Genomic DNA, 13,511 nt, shown 5'->3' on the forward strand with positions numbered 1-13,511 from the left:
AAACGACCCTGTCTGACAGCTTTGAAGAGAGCAGTGGATCTCCCAAGACGGAGGTTGAGATCTGAGAACAGACAGACTGCCTGCTCAAGTGGGTCCCTGACCCTGAGTAGCCTAACTGGGAGACATCCCCGACTAGGGGCAGACCGACACCCCACACCTCACACGGCAGGGTACATCCCTGAGACGAAGCTTCCAAAGCAAGAATCAGACAGGTACACTTGCTGTTCAGCAATATTCTATCTTCTGCAGCCTCTGCTGCTGATACCCAGGCAAACAGGGTCTGGAGTGGACTTCAAGCAATCTCCAACAGACCTAGAGCTGAGGGTCCTGACTGTTAGAAGGAAAACTAACAAACAGGAAGGACACTCACACCAAAACCCCATCAGTAAATCACCATCATCAAAGACCAGAGGCAGATAAAACCACAAAGATGGGGAAAAAGCAGGGCAGAAAAGGTGGAAATTCAAAAAATCAGAGTGCATCTCTCCCTCCAAAGGAACACAGCTCATCGCCAGCAACGGATCAAAGCTGGATGGAGAATGACTTTGACGAGTTGAGAGAAGGCTTCAGTCAATCAAACTTCTCAGAGCTCAAGGAGGAATTACATACCCAGTGTAAAGAAACTAAAAATCTTGAAAAAAAAATGGAAGAATGGATAACTAGAATAATCAATGCAGAGAAGGCCATAAACAAACTGACAGAGATAAAAACCATGACACGAGAAATACGTGACAAATGCACAAGCTTCAGTAACCGACTCGATCAACTGGAAGAAAGAGTATCAGTGATTGAGGATCAAGTGAATGAAATGAAGCGAGAAATCTAAAGAAAAAAGAGGAAAAAGTAATGAACAAAGCCTTCAAGAAGTATGGGATTATGTGAAAAGACCAAATCTACGTCTGATTGGGGTGTCTGAAAGTGAGGGGGAAAATAGAACCAAGTTGGAAAACACTCTTCAGGATATCATCCAGGAGAACTTCCCCAACCTAGTAAGGCGGGCCAACATTCAAATTCAGGAAATACAGAGAACGCCACAAAGATACTCCTCGAAAAGAGCAACTCCAAGGCACATAATTGTCAGATTCACCAAAGTTGAAATGAAGGAAAAACTGTTAAGGGCAGCCAGAGAGAAAGAAAGATCGGGTTACGCACAAAGGGAAGCCCATCAGACTAACAGCAGATCTCTCGGCAGAAACTCTACAAGCCAGAAGAGAGTGGGGGCCAATATTCAACATTCTTAAAGAAAAGAATTTTCAACCCAGAATTTCATATCCAGCCAAACTAAGTTTCATAAATGAAGGAGAAATAAAATCCTTTACAGATAAGCAAATGCTTAGAGATTTTCTCACCACCAGGCCTGCCTTACAAGAGACCCTGAAGGAAGCCCTAAACATGGAAAGGAACAACCGGTACCAGCCAATGCAAAAACATGTCAAAATGTAAAGACCATCGATGCTAGGAAGAAACTGCATCAACTAACGAGCAAAATAACCAGTTAATATCATAATGACAGGATCAAGTTCACACATAACAATATTAACTTTAAATGTAAATGGACTAAATGGTCCAATTAAAAGACACAGACTGGCAAATTGGATAAAGAGTCAAGAGCCATCAGTTTGCTGTATTCAGGAGACCCATCTCACATGAAGAGACACACATAGGCTCAAAATAAAGGGATGGAGGAAGATCTACCAAGCAAATGGAGAACAGAAAAAAGCAGGGGTTGCAATCCTAGTCTCTGATAAAATAGACTTTAAACCATCAAAGATCAAAAGAGACAAAGAAGACCATTACATAATGGTAAAGGGATCAATTCAACAGGAAGAGCTAACTATCCTAAATATATATGCACCCAGTACAGGAGCACCCAGATTCATAAAGCAAGTCCTTAGAGACTTACAAAGAGACTTAGACTCCCATACAATAATAATGGGAGACTTCAACACCCCACTGTCAACGTTAGACAGATCAATGAGACAGAAAGCTACAAGGATATCCAGGAATTGAACTCATCTCTGCACCAAGTGGACCTAATAGACATCTATAGAACTCTCCACCCCAAATCAACAGAATATACATTCTTCTCAGCACCACATCGCACTTATTCCAAAATTGACCACATAATTGGAAGTAAAGCACTCCTCAGCAAATGTACAACAACAGAAATTATAACAAACTGTCTCTCAGACCACAGTGCAATCAAACTAGCACTCAGGACTAAGAAACTCAATCAAAACTGCTCAACTACATGGAAACTGAACAACCTGCTCCTGAATGACTACTGGGTACATAACGAAATGAAGGCAGAAATAAAGATGTTCTTTGAAACCAATGAGAACAAAGATACAACATACCAGAATCTCTGGGACACATTTAAAGCAGTGTGTAGAGGGAGATTTATAGCAATAAATGCCCACAAGAGAAAGCTGGAAAGATCTAAAATTGACACTCTAACATCACAATTAAAAGAGCTAGAGAAGCAAGAGCAAACACATTCAAAAGCTAGCAGAAGGCAAGAAGTAACTAAGATCAGAGCAGAACTGAAGGAGATAGAGACACAAAAAACCCTCCAAAAAAATCACTGAATCCAGGAGTTGGTTTTTTGAAAAGATCAACAAAATTGACAGACCGCTAGCAAGACTAATAAAGAAGAAAAGAGAGAAGAATCAAATAGATGCAATAAAAAATGATAAAGGGGATATCACCACGGACCCCACAGAAATACAAACTACCATCAGAGAATACTATAAACACCTCTGCGCAAATCAACTAGAAAACCTAGAAGAAATGGATAATTTCCTGGACACTTACACTCTCCCAAGACTAAACCAGGAAGAAGTTGAATCCCTGAATAGACCAATAGCAGGTTCTGAAATTGAGGCAATAATTAATAGCCTATCAACCAAAAAAAGTCCAGGACCAGATGGATTCACAGCTGAATTCTACCAGAAGTACAAGGAGGAGCTGGTACCATTCCTTCTGAAACAATAGAAAAAGAGGGAATCCTCCTTAACTCATTTTATGAGGCCAACATCATCCTGATACCAAAGCCTGGCAGAGACACAACAAAAAAGAATTTTAGACCAATATCCCTGATGAATATCGATGCAAAAATCCTCACTAAAATACTGGCAAACCGAATCCAGCAGCACATCAGAAAGCTTATCCACCATGATCAAGTGGGCTTCATCCCTGGGATGCAAGGCTGGTTCAACATACACAAATCAATAAACGTAATCCAGCATATAAACAGAACCAAAGACAAAAACCACATGATTATCTCAATAGATGCAAAAAAGGCCTTTGACAAAATTCAACAGCCTTCATGCTAAAAACTCTCAATAAATTCGGTATTGATGGAACGTACCTCAAAATAATAAGAGGTATTTATGACAAACCCACAGCCAATATCATACTGAATGAGTAAAAACTGGAAGCATTCCCTTTGAAAACTGGCACAAGACAAGGATGCCCTCTCTCACCACGCCTATTTAACATAGTGTTGGAAGTTCTGGCTAGGGCAATCAGGCAAGAGAAAGAAATAAAGGGTATTCAGTTAGGAAAAGAAGTCAAATTGTCCCTGTTTGCAGATGACACGATTGTATATTTAGAAAACCCCATCATCTCAGCCCCAAATCTCCTTAAGCTGATAAGCAACTTCAGCAAAGTCTCAGGATACAAAATCAATGTGCAAAAATCACAAGCATTCTTATACACCAGTAACAGACAAACAGAGAGCCAAATCATGAATGAACTTCCATTCACAATTGCTTCAAAGAGAATAAAATACCTAGGAATCCAACTTACAAGGGATGTAAAGGACCTCTTCAAGGAGAACTACAAACCACTGCTCAGTGAAATAAAAGAGGACACAAAGAAATGGAAGAACATACCATGTTCATGGATAGGAAGAATCAATATCGTGAAAATGGCCATACTGCCCAAAGTAATTTATAGATTCAATGCCATCCCCATCAAGCTACCAATGAGTTTCTTCACAGATTTGGAAAAAACGGCTTTAAAGTTCATATGGAACCAAAAAAGAGCCCGCATTACCAAGACAGTCCTAAGTCAAAAGAACAAAGCTGGAAGCATCACGCTACCTGACTTCAAACTATACTACAAGGCTACAGTAACCAAAACAGCATAGTCCTGGTACCAAAACAGAGATACAGACCAATGGAACAGAACAGAGTCCTTAGAAATAATACCACACATCTACAGCCATCTGATCTTTGACAAACCTGACAAAAACAAGAAATGGGGAAAGGATTCCCTATTTAATAAATGGTGCTGGGAAAATTGGCTAGCCATAAGTAGAAAGCTGAAAATGGATCCTTTCCTTACTCCTTATATGAAAATTAATTCAAGATGGATTAGAGACTTAAATGTTAGACCTAATACCATAAAAACCCTAGAAGAAAATCTAGGTAATACCATTCAGGACATAGGCATGGGCAAGGACTTCATGTCTAAAACACCAAAAGCAACGGCAACAAAAGCCAAAGTTGACAAATGGGATCTAATTAAACTAAAGAGCTTCTGCACAGCAAAAGAAACTACCATCAGAGTGAACAGACAACCTACAGATGGGATACAATTTTTGCAATCTAGTCATCTGACAAAGGGCTAATATCCAGAACCTATAAAGAACTCAATCAAATTTACAAGAAAAAAACAAACAACCTCATCAGAAAGTGGGCAAAGGATACATTCATATAGCCAACAGACACATGAAAAAATGCTCATCATCACTCGCCATCAGAGAAATGCAAATCAAAACCACAATGAGATACCATCTCACACCAGTTAGAATGGCGATCATTAAAAAATCAGGAAACAACAGGTGCTGGAGAGGATGTGGAGAAATAGGAACACTTTTATACTGTTGGTGGGACTGTAAACTAGTTCAACCATTGTGGAAAACAGTGTGGCGATTCCTCAAGGATCTAGAAGTAGAAGTACCATATGACCCAGCCATCCCATTATTGGGTATATACCCAAAGGATTAAAAGTCATGCTGCTATAAAGACACATGCATACGTATGTTCATTGTGGCACTATTCACAATAGCAAAGACTTGGAATCAACCCAAATGTCCATCAGTGACGGACTGGATTACGAAAATGTGGCACATATACACCATGGAATACTATGTAGCCATAAAAAATGATGAGTTTGTGTCTTTTGTAAGGACATGGATGCAGCTGGAAACCATCATTCTCAGGAAACTATGGCAAGAACAGAAAACCAAACACCACATGTTCTCACTCATAGGTGGGAACTGAACAATGAGATCACTTGGACTCGGGAAGGGGAACATCACACACCGGGGCCTATTGTGGGGAGGGGGAATGGGGAAGGGATTGCATTGGGAGTTATACCTGATGTAAATGATGATTTGATGGGTGCTGACGAGTTGATGGGTGCAGCACACCAACATGGCACAAGTATACATATGTAACAAACCTGCACGTTATGCACATGTACCCTAGAACTTAAAGTATAATAAAAAAAAAAAAAAGAAAAGAGTTTTAATTGACTCATAGTTTTGCGTGGCTGGGGAGGCCTCAGAAAACTTACAATCATGGCAGAAGGAGATGCAAACACATCCTTCTTCATATGGCAGCAGCAGAGAGAATAAGAGCCCAGCAAAGGGGGAAGCCACTAAACCATCAGATCTCATGAGAACTCACTATGATGGGAACAGAATGAGGGAAACCAGCCCCATGATTCAGTTATCTCCACATGGTCTCGCCCTTGACACATGGGGATTATTACAATTCAAGACGAGATTTTGGGTGGGGACACAGCCAAATCATATCAGTGCTTATTATCCACATGCTGTTATTCCTATATTTATGTATCCATAAATAATACTATAGTATTGTTTTGCTCTTTTGTACTTTAAATGGTATATCATACATACAATTCTGTACCTTCCCACTTTTGGTGGTTGTTTATACAAGTAACGAGTCATTATACAGTTATATTCCATTATGCCAAAGTTTATCCATTATCCCGTGGATGGACTTCTGGTGCTTTCTGTTTTGCTATATAAACAATACTGTGTACATTTTTGTACATCTCCTTTACACATGAAATAGTTTCTCAACATGTTCATGTGCACACAAATCATTTGGTGGGTCTTGTTAAAATGCAGACTGATTCAGTAAGTTTGGGGTGGGACCTGTAAATTGTACTCATATGAAGAAAAATGGGGGAAACATATAAAGTTAATGCTATTGTAGAAAATACCAAAAAAAGACAAAGTGGCCTCATAATCTAGTATCTAGTATAGCAGAGTGGTTTAAACATGGCCCCTTTAAGTTCAGTGTTTGAATTACAACCCAACTATTTGCAAGTTGAGTGACTTTGGATAGGTCATTTAATGTCTCCAAATCTTGCTCTTCTCATTTAGAAAATGAGGATTGTTATAATAGCACCTAGATTACATGGTTGTGATGAGGCAATTTGCTAATATACTAGATACAGAATGCTTAGGACATTGTCTGGCACATAGCAAAAACTCACTAAAATTTGAGCTATTATTGTTAACTTTTAGGCTCCCCCCCATGAATATATTATTTCCCTCCAAATGGATCACATTGTACATGCTATTTTTTTTTTTTTTGCTTTCTGAATTGACATTTATTTCTGTACAGTCAGTTGGACAGTGGTCTGTGATCATTGGATAGAAGATTGGTAGTTAAAATTCACACAATATAAGAGCTGTTTCTACTCCAGTCTTTTTTTTTTTTAAGAGGTTTATGCATTTTAATTTTTTTTTCCCCATCAATTCGTCATTATATCAGGTATAACTCCCAATGCAATCCCTCTCCCCTCCCCCCTCCCCATGATAGGCCCCGATGTGTGATGTTCCCCTTCCCGAGTCCAAGTGATCTCATTGTTCAGTTCCCACCTATGAGTGAGAACATGCGGTGTTTGGTTTTCTGTTCTTGTGATAGTTTGCTAAGAATGATGGTTTCCAGCTGCATCCATGTCCCTACAAAGGACGCAAACTCATCCTTTTTTATGGCTGCATAATATTCCATGGTGTATATGTGCCACATTTTCTTAATCCAGTCTGTCACAGATGGACATTTGGGTTGATTCCAAGTCTTTGCTATTGTGAATAGTGCCGCAATAAACATGTATGTGCATGTGTCTTTATAGCAGCATGATTTATAAACCTTTGGGTATATACCCAGTAGTGGGATGGCTGGGTCATATGGTACATCTAGTTCTAGATCCTTGAGGAATCGCCATACTGTTTTCCATAATGGTTGAACTAGTTTACAATCCCACCAACAGTGTAAAAGTGTTCCTATTTCTCCACATCCTCTCCAACACCTGTTGTTTCCTGACTTTTTAATGATTGCCATTCTAACTGGTGTGAGATGGTATCTCATTGTGGTTTTGATTTGCATCTCTCTGATGGCCAGTGATGATGAGCATTTTTTCATGTGTCTGTTGGCTGTATGAATGTCTTCTTTTGAGAAATGTCTGTTCATATCCTTTGCCCACTTTTTGATGGGGTTGTTTGTTTTTTTCTTGTAAATTTGATTGAGTTCTTTGTAGATTCTGGATATTAGCCCTTTGTCAGATGAGTAGATTGCAAAAATTTTCTCCCATTCTGTAGGTTGCCTGTTCACTCTGATGGTAGTTTCTTTTGCTGTGCAGAAGCTCTTTAGTTTAATTAGATCCCATTTGTCAATTTTGGCTTTTGCTGCCGTTGCTTTTGGTGTTTTAGACATGAAGTCCTTGCCCATGCCTATGTGCTGAATGGTATTTTCGAGGTTTTCTTTTAGGGTTTTTATGGTATTAGGTCTAACATTTAAGTCTCTAATCCCTCTTGAATTAATTTTCATATAAGGAGTAAAGAAAGGATCCAGTTTCAGCTTTCTATTTATGGCCAGCCAATTTTCCCAGCACCATTTATTAAATAGGGAATCCTTTCCCCATTTCTTGTTTTTGTCAGGTTTGTCAAAGATCAGATGGCTGTAGATGTGTGGTATTATTTCTGAGGACTCTCTTCTGTTCCATTGGTCTATATCTCTGTTTTGGTACCAGTACCATGCTGTTTTGGTTACTGTAGCCTTGTAGTATAGTTTGAAGTCAGGTAGCGTGATGCCTCCAGCTTTGTTCTTATGACTTAGGATTGTCTTGGCAATGCGGGCTCTTTTTTGGTTCCATATGAACTTTAAAGCCGTTTTTTCCAAATCTGTGAAGAAACTCATTGGTAGCTTGATGGGGATGGCATTGAATCTATAAATAACCTTGGGCAGTATGGCCATTTTCATGATATTGATTCTTCCTATCCATGAGCATGGTATGTTCTTCCATTTGTTAGTTTCCTCTTTTATTTCACTGAGCAGTGGTTTGTAGTTCTCCTTGAAGAGGTCCTTTACATCCCTTGTAAGTTGGATTCCTAGGTATTTTATTCTCTTTGAAGCAATTGTGAATGGAAGTTCATTCATGATTTGGCTCTCTGCTTGTCTGTTACTGGTGTATAAGAATGCTTGTGATTTTTGCACATTAATTTTGTATCCTGAGGCTTTGCTGAAGTTGCTTATCAGCTTAAGGAGATTTGGGGCTGAGATGATGGGGTTTTCTAAATATACAATCATGTCATCTGCAAACAGTGACAATTTGACTTCTTCTTTTCCTAACTGGATGCCCTTTATTTCTTTCTCTTGCCTGATTGCCCTAGCCAGAACTTCCAACACTATGTTGAATAGGCGTGGTGAGAGAGGGCATCCTTGTGTTGTGCCAGTTTTCAAAGGGAATTTTTCCAGTTTTTGCCCATTCAGTATGATATTGGCTGTTTGTCATAAATAGCTCTTATTATTTTTAGGTACGTTCCATCAATACCGAATTTATTGAACGTTTTTAGCATGAAAGGCTGTTGAATTTTGTCAAAAGCCTGTCTGCATCTATTGAGATAATCATGTGGTTCTTGTCTTTGGTTCTGTTTATATGCTGGATTACATTTATTGATTTGTGTATGTTGAACCAGCCTTGCATCCCAGGGATGAAGCCCACTTGATCATGGTAGATAAGCTTTCTGATAGGCTGCTGGATTTGGTTTGCCAGTATTTTATTGAGGATTTTTGCATCGATAATCATCAGGGATATTGGTCTAAAATTTTCTTTTTTTGTTGTGTCTCTGGTAGGCTTTGGTATCAGGATGATGTTGGCCTCATAAAATGAGTTAGGGAGGATTTCCTCTTTTTCAATTGATTGGAATAGTTTCAGAAGGAATGGTTTCAGCTCCTCCTTGTACCTCTGGTAGAATTCAGCTGTGAATCCATCTGGTCCTGGACTTTTTTTGGTGGGTAGGCTATTAATTATTGCCTCAATTTCGGAGCCTGCTATTGGTCTATTCAGGGATTCAACTTCTTCCTGGTTTAGTCTTGGAAGAGTGTAAGTGTCCAGGAAATTATCCATTTCTTCTAGATTTTCTAATTGATTTGTGCAGAGGTGTTTATAGTATTCTCTGATGGTAGTTTGTATTTCTGTGGGGTCCGTGGTGATATCCCCTTTATCATTTTTTATTGCATCTATTTGATTCTTCTCTCTTTTCTTCTTTATTAGTCTTGGTAGCGGTCCGTCAATTTTGTTGATCTTTTCAAAAAACCAACTCCTGGATTCATTGATTTTTTGGAGGGTTTTTTGTGTCTCTATCTCCTTCAGTTCTGCTCTGATCTTAGTTACTTCTTGCCTTCTGCTAGCTTTTGAATGTGTTTGCTCTTGCTTCTCTAGCTCTTTTAATTGTGATGTTAGAGTGTCAATTTTAGATCTTTTCAGCTTTCTCTTGTGGGCATTTATTGCTATAAATCTCCCTCTACACACTGCTTTAAATGTGTCCCAGAGATTCTGGTATGTTGTATCTTTGTTCTCATTGGTTTCAAAGAACATCTTTATTTCTGCCTTCATTTCGTTATGTACCCAGTAGTCATTCAGGAGCAGGTTGTTCAGTTTCCATGTAGTTGAGTGGTTTTGATTGAGTTTCTTAGTCCTGAGTTCTAGTTTGATTGCACTGTGGTCTGAGAGACAGTTTGTTATAATTTCTGCTGTTTTACATTTGCTGAGGAGTGCTTTACTTCCAATTATGTGGTCAATTTTGGAATAAGTGTGATGTGGTGCTGAGAAGAATGTATATTCTGTTGATTTGGGGTGGAGAGTTCTATAGATGTCTATTAGGTCTGCTTGGTGCAGAGATGAGTTCAATTCCTGGATATCCTTGTTAACTTTCTGTCTTGTTGATCTGTCTCATGTTGACAGTGGAGTGTTGAAGTCTCCCATTATTATTGTATGGGAGTCTAAGTCTCTTTGTAAGTCTCTAAGGACTTGCTTTATGAATCTGGGTGCTCCTGTACTGGGTGCATATATATTTAGGATAGTTAGCTCTTTCTGTTGAATTGATCCCTTTACCATTATGTAATGGCCTTCTTTATCTCTTTTGATCTTTAATGGTTTAAAGTCTATTTTATCAGAGACTAGGATTGCAACCCCTGTTTTTTTTTGTTCTCCATTTGTTGGTAGATCTTCCTGCATCCCTTTATTTTGAGCCTATGTATGTCTCTGCATGTGAGATGGGTCTCCTGAATACAGCAGACTGATGGGTCTTGACTCTTTATCCAGTTTGCCAGTCTGTGTCTTTTAATTGGACCATTTAGTCCATTTACATTTAAAGTTAATATTGTTATGTGTGAACTTGATCCTGCCATTATGATATTAACTGGTTATTTTGCTCGTTAGTTGATGCAGTTTCTTCCTAGCCTCGATGGTCTTTACATTTTGGCATGTTTTTGCAATGGCTGGTACCGGTTGTTCCTTTCCATGTTTAGGGCTTCCTTCAGGGTCTCTTGTAAGGCAGGCCTGGTGGTGACAAAATCTCTAAGCATTTGCTTTATCTGTAAAGGATTTTATTTCTCCTTCACTTATGAAACTTAGTTTGGCTGGATATGAAATTCTGGGTTGAAAATTCTTTTCTTTAAGAATGTTGAATATTGGCCGCCACTCTCTTCTGGCTTGTAGAGTTTCTTCCGAGAGGTCTGCTGTTAGTCTGATGGGCTTCCCTTTGTGTGTAACGCGGCCTTTCTCTCTGGCTGCCCTTAAGATTTTTTCCTTCATTTCAACTTTGGTAAATCTGGCAATTATGTGTCTTGGAGTTGCTCTTCTCGAGGAATATCTTTGTGGTGTTCTCTGTATTTCCTGAATTTGAATGTTGGCCTACCCTGCTAGGTTGGGGAAGTTCTCCTGGATGATATCCTGAAGAGTGTTTTCCAACTTGGTTCCATTTTCCCCCTCACTTTCAGGCACCCCAATCAGACGTAGATTTGGTCTTTTTCCATAATCCCATACTTCTTGCAGGCTTTGTTCATTTCTTTTTCTTCTTTTTTCTTTTGGTTTCTCTTCTCGCTTCATGTCATTCATTTGATCCTCAATCATTGATACTCTTTCTTCCAGTTGATCGAGTCGGTTACTGAAGCTTGTGCATTTGTCACGTATTTCTCGTGTCATGGTTTTCATCTCTGTCATTTCATTTATGACCTTCTCTGCATTAATTAGTCTAGCTATCAATTCTTCCACTCTTTTTTCAAGATTTTTAGTTTCTTTGCGCTGGGTACGTAATTCCTCCTTTAGCTCTGAGAAGTTTGATGGACTGAAGCCTTCTTCTCTCATTTCGTCAAAGTCATTCTCTGACCAGCTTTGATCCGTTGCTGGTGATGAGCTGCGCTCCTTTGCAGGGGGAGATGCACTCTTATTTCCTGAATTTCCAGCTTTTCTGCCCTGCTTTTTCCCCATCTTCGTGGTTTTATCTGCCTCTGGTCTTTGATGATGGTGATGTACTGATGGGGTTTTGGTATAGGTGTTCTTCCTGTTTGATAGTTTTCCTTCTAATAGTCAGGACCCTCAGCTGTAGGTCTGTTGGAGATTGCTTGAGGTCCACTCCAGACCTTGTTTGCCTGGGTATCAGCAGCAGAGGTTGCAGAAGATAGAATATTGCTGAACAGCGAGTGTACCTGTCTGATTCTTACTTTGGAAGCTTCCTCTCAGGGGTGTACTCCACCCTGTGAGGTGTGGGGTGTCAGACTGCCCCTAGTGGGGGATGTCTCCCAGTTAGGCTATTCAGGGGTCAGGGACCCACTTGAACAGGCAGTCTGTCCGTTCTCAGATCTCAACCTCCGTGTTGGGAGATCCACTGCTCTCTTCAAAGCTGTCAGACAGAGTCGTTCGTGTCTACACAGGCCTCTGCTGCTTCCCCTGTTGTGCCCTGTCCCCAGAAGTGGAGTCTACAGAGACAGGCAGGTTTCCTTGAGCTGCTGTGAGCTCCACCCAGTTCGAGCTTCCCAGCGGCTTTGTTTACCTACTTATGCCTCAGCAATGGCGGGCACCCCTCCCCCACGCTTGCTGCTGCCGTTTGGGTTAGATCGCAGACTGCTGTGCTAGCAATGAGGGAGGCTCCGTGGCCGTGGGACCCTCCCGGCCAGGTGTGGGTATAATCTCCTGGTGTGCCCGTTTGCTTAAAGCGCAGTGTTGGGGTGGGAATTACCCGATTTTCCAGGTGTTGTGTGTCTCAGTTCCCCTGGCTAGGAAAAGGGATTCCCTTCCCCCTTGCGCTTCCCAGGTGAGGCAATGCCTCACCCTGCTTCAGCTCTCGCTGGTCGGGCTGCAGCAGCTGACCAGCACCAATTGTCCGGCACTCCCCAGTGAGATGACCCCAGTACCTCAGTTGAAAATGCAGAAATCACAGGTCTTCTGTGTCGCTCGCACTGGGAGTTGGAGACTGGAGCTGTTCCTATTCGGCCATCTTGCTCCCCCGGTACATGCTATTTTTATAGCAAACTCTCGTCCACTGATTGCAGAAAACATTTCAGAGTTATTCTCTATTAAGTCATTTAGAAAGGCTATTTAGTATTCCAGTGTATGTATCTACCACAATTAAATCATTGTTTGATGCTTCAAGTTGAATTATTTTACTCTTATGAATAATACTGTGTAGCTAAATCATTTCATTCCTTTTAGTTTTAATGTCAGCTCACTTTCTCTCCCCTTCTAATCAGCTCTCAGCTGTTACTGTTCTCCCATTCTAATCTGTGATCAGATAATCAAGCGAGTTAAATCAGTTTATTTGCTATACCTTATCTGCAATTCTGTCAGTTGCTCTAGGCCTTTGGTAAAAGGGACAGCTATTGCAGCAGCTGCGAAGGGAGGCCGTTTTTGCCTATTTTAGGGTATGCCTCTTAGTCATTCCAGCTCTCCTAGTCTCACTAGATATGAGATTAGGAGATACCACCCAGAAGAGGCTGGCACATCCTCTTGCTGTGGGTGCCTTTTCCCTTCTACTCCCTCCCTATTGGGGTCTGAACAGTCAGCCTACCTTTATGCCCAGCTGCTGCCACTTCATTACCTGTTTCTGATTTTTTGAAGCCCCGATGCCGCTTAGCCTAGGTCTGGGAGTTACCAGTTTTCTTGACTTCTGACACCAGTATGAATGC

This window comes from Rhinopithecus roxellana, chromosome 6 (assembly GCF_007565055.1).
Source record: "Rhinopithecus roxellana isolate Shanxi Qingling chromosome 6, ASM756505v1, whole genome shotgun sequence".
NCBI classification, from domain to species: Eukaryota; Metazoa; Chordata; class Mammalia; order Primates; family Cercopithecidae; genus Rhinopithecus; species Rhinopithecus roxellana.